The sequence below is a fragment of the Macaca thibetana genome, chromosome 11, assembly GCF_024542745.1.
Source record: "Macaca thibetana thibetana isolate TM-01 chromosome 11, ASM2454274v1, whole genome shotgun sequence".
Lineage (NCBI taxonomy): Eukaryota > Metazoa > Chordata > Mammalia > Primates > Cercopithecidae > Macaca > Macaca thibetana.
In genome coordinates, this window is record NC_065588.1 from 52,688,289 (window position 1) to 52,692,584 (window position 4,296).

The window sequence follows — 4,296 nt, forward strand, 5'->3', positions numbered from 1 at the left end:
AGAGACATTTGAGAAAGTAAATGTAGTGATAGGCTAAATCAGCCTGAAAATCTTTCTAAATAAGCCTGAAAATATTTCTTTATCAAGTCCAGTAAAATGAGTTTCAGAATTTTTGTGGCGTGCATAAAAAAGTACCCCGATCTTCTATATATAGGCATTGCGAAGTTCTTTTTTTTTTTTATTCTTTAGAGTTTGTTTATTGAAAATTTGAAGCAGAAAATGAAAAATAAAGATTTTTAGGCTGAGAGTGGGGGCTCACGCCTGTAATCCCAGCACTTTGGGAGGCCAAGGTGGGCAGATCACCTGAGGTCAAGAGTTTGAGACCAGCCTGGCCAACATGGTGAAACCCCATCTCTACTAAAAATACAAAAATTAGCTGGGGATGGCGGCGGGCACCTGTAATCCCAGCTGCTTGGGAGGCTGAGGCGGGAGAATTGCTTGAACCTGGAAGGCAGAGGTTGCAGTGAGCCAAGATCATGCCATATATGTATACCAACAAATCATACTTTTCTTCCAATTATTTTTTAAAAGGTGTAGCAATTTCCATTTATTTATTTATTTACATAATTTTTGAGATTGGGTCTTGCTCTGTTGCCCAGGCTGGAGTGCAGTGGCATGATCTCAGCTCACTACAGCCTGTGCCTCCCACGTTCCAGCAATTCTCCCACCTCAGCTTCCCGAGTAGCTGGGATTACAGGGGCATGCCACCAAGCCCAGCTAATTTTTGCATTTTTAATTGCAAAATTAAAGATATTCCCTGGGAAGCATCTACCTGGGCTGCTGTCCTTATGGCACCTTGTATCTGCTTGAATAAACCCTGCATGTTTTCACATCCAATATGGGGTTTCACCATATTGGCCAGGCTGTTCTCAAACTCCTGACCTCAGGTGATCCACCCGCCTCAGACTCCCAAAGTGTTGGAATGACAGGCATGAGCCACTGTGCCTGGTTGCAATTTCCTTTTAGTTACAAAGAACTATAAAACTCTTATTTAACTGTAGAAAGAATGAAATTCTTTCATCATGCAAATTAAGATACACAGTATAGTTGCAAATCTACACTCAATTGTGTTAATATTAACATATATACAATGCTGCTACTTTCATCAACTTTTTCATTTGGGCATCACAAAGATGAGTCTTCTGATGTTCTATAAGCAATATGTTTATACAAAAGTCAGAAGTTTAGCTAAAATTCAGCCTACACAGTAATAAATGAACATGGAATGGAAATCAAATAAAGTTCTTTAAATAGGATGAAAGAGTCCCAATGTCTCTTAAGCAGCAAGAGCACCTTCCCAATTTAGTTTCAAGATGAGCACCGTACTCCATTTATCCTTGTATTTCCAGGGCCCAGTGTTTCCATGGAAGATCTTTATCCAGCTGCTTGTTTGGAGCCTGCTGCAGGGGGTACAAGGCTGTCCAGCTATTGGCGATGTCCTGTATTAATCAACCACTCAGAAAACTTGTTCTCTACCAGTACCTGGAACTGCTTCCTTTGTCCTATGTCAAATGAGCCTCCTTCACAGTTTTCTGCCAGATCTGTATCTTCAGTTCTCTTTGACCCAGTGCTTTCTGATAAACAGATGGAAGACCCCCAGGAATCTCTGTGGTGTCCTCTTCCATTTCAAAGGAAATAATAAATACATATAATTCAGAAGGTGGTAAAAGCCAGAAGACACTAGTGTCGCTGTTCTCTCTGCATACAACCATTGGATTATTCCAATAGTTACGCACTGTAGCAAGGACTGGCCATATGGTTCTCTTTTGACCAGGACTAATGCTGGGTCCATTACCTAGCGTTGGGTAATGGGTATGAAAAGGGGCAAAAGTTACTATCTGGCTCCCAGAGAGAATGAGTGGGCACATAGGCATCAGAATGTGAAAGACGCAACCTGTCGCAGAAGAGATGGACAAATGATGCCAAACAGCAATGACTTTAACATTGTCACAACTGTGGAGGTAAAGCATAGTTGCTACAGGGCCCAAGACAAAGGTGCTAGTCCTGCACTTCTCAATTGTCACAGGTCATAAGGGAGAGAGCAGATACATAAAAGATTCGTTGCAATGATGAATCTCTACATGCGCCCCCACCAGAGTATCTGAGCTCTTAGCCAATGTCTGCTTGTAAACCTGGCTCATCACCACCATGTGGTGCATCCCAGGGGCCACATTAGAATTACAAGCAATCTGGGCCAGTTGTGGTGACTCATACCTGTAATCCTGGCACTTTGGGAGGCCGAGGTGAGTGGATCATTTGAGGTCAGGAGTTTGAAATCAGCCTGGCCAACATGGTGAAACCCCATCTCTGAAAAATGCAAAAATTATGGCCAGGCGCAGTAGCTCACGCCTGTAATTCTAGCACTTTGGGAGGCCAAGGTGGGTGGATCACAAGGTCAGGAGATTGAGACCATCCTGGCTAACACGGTGAAACCCCGTCTCTACTAAAAATACAAAAAATTAGCCGGGCGTGGTGGCGGGCGCCTGTAGTCCCAACTACTCAGGAGGCTGAGGCAGGAGAATGGCGTGAACCCGGGAGGTGGAGCTTGCAGTGAGCTGAGATCCAGCCACTGCACTCCAGCCTGGGCAACACAGCTAGACTCCGTCTCAAAAAAAAAAAAAAATGCAAAAATTAGCTGGGCGTGGTGGTGGGTACCTGTAATCCCAGCTACTTGGGAGGCTGAGGCAAGATAATCGCTTGAGCTGAGGAAGTGGAGGCTGCAGTGAGCAGAGATCCAGCCTGGGCAACACAGTGAGACTCCATCTCAAAAAAAAAAAAAAAAAAAAAAAAAAAAAAAAAGAAGAAGAAGAAGAAGGAGAAGAATTGCAAGCAATCTTAGCTCTTTTGGTTGTCCCTTCAACTTGATGAGCCCAAGCCAATTTCTTTCCAGACTTGAGGCAAGTTGATGTACCAAATGGATTCTCAGTCAAAAGGACCTCAACCAGGCTTCCAGCTTGTAGAAAGGAGAGTCTTAGAGATCTTTGAGAAGCCACTATCTGCAAGCAGTGGTTACTACAGTGCAAGTTCATGAAGTGGCTAGATCTTCCTGGCTCTACTTATTCTACCTTCAATAAGGAAGCTTCTGGAGACACTAGACTACTATGGGTTGAATGAAATGATGCAGTGAGTTGTCCTGGATCTAAAAGCAGCTTGGGAGATCAGACATGATCATAGATAAAAGCTTGGTGACTGTAATCATTCCAGTTCTTATTATGACAATTAGATTTTTCAGTCAGGTCAGGAGGCTGAGATCTGTTTCTGGGACTAGGCCACTCTTTTTTTTTTTTTTTTTTTTTTTTTTTTTGAGACGGAGTCTCCCTCTGTCGCCCAGGCTGGAGTGCAGTGGCGCGATCTCGGCTCACTGCAAGCTCCGCCTCCTGGGTTCCCGCCATTCTCCTCCCTCAGCCTCCCGAGTAGCTGGGACTACAGGTGCCCGCCACCTCGCCCGGCTAGTTTTTTGTATTTTTAGTAGAGATGGGGTTTCACCGTGTTAGCCAGGATGGTCTCGATCTTCTGACCTCGTGATCCGCCCGTCTCGGCCTCCCAAAGTGCTGGGATTACAGGCTTGAGCCACCGCTCCCAGCCTAGGCCACTCTTCTGCAATCAAAGATGTCCTTAGTAGAGGCCTTGTTCAATTGTTGAATGTATAAGAAGAGCAGAAACTGCAGGGTGTCCACTGAAAACTGATTTCTCTGCTTTTCAACTTCCTCCTCAGACATGCAGTTGGACAGAACCTCAGACCATTCCAGGCGCTCCTCAGGTGTCTTCACTGAAAGACTCTCAGATATTTCGAAGTAAAGCCACATCAGGTCCTTGGCCAACTGCAGCTTCCCACAAGCAATGCGCCTTGGTGTAGACCAGTAGAGGAGTGGGGAAGCTCCTTCCATGGCTCGGATTCGCACATAGGTGGATATCTTCCTGAGACAGTGAAGACTAAACTTGGATGGAGGGGGGGACCTGCAAGGCACCCACTATAAAGGGTTCTGCTGTCACCCAGAGGAGAACTCTGGGCTCATCCAAGTTATCTCCAAGGACATCTGGGTGAAAACGCATCTTTGCATACCTGCCTTAGCAGGTGCCCTCACTTCTCCGTGCGAGTGCCACGGCGCCCCATGTCCCTTCACTGACTGGGCCCAACCCTCGCCCTGGTCTTGTGAAGTTCTTTTTTTTTTCTTTATAATTATTAACGAGATATTATTTATTTATTTTTGAGATGGGGGTCTCGCTCTGTTGCCAGGCTGGAGCGCAGTGGCACAATCTTGGTCACTGCAACCTCTGCCTCCCAGGTTCAAGCAA

At 45.4% G+C, this 4,296-nt stretch overlaps 1 pseudogene; it reads right to left on the reverse strand.

Moving 5' to 3' along the window:
• Nucleotides 1-1,239: 1,239 nt before the first annotated feature.
• Nucleotides 1,240-4,053, reverse strand: LOC126931613 (TBCC domain-containing protein 1-like; annotated as a pseudogene).
• Between the last annotated feature and the right edge of the window lie 243 nt (nucleotides 4,054-4,296).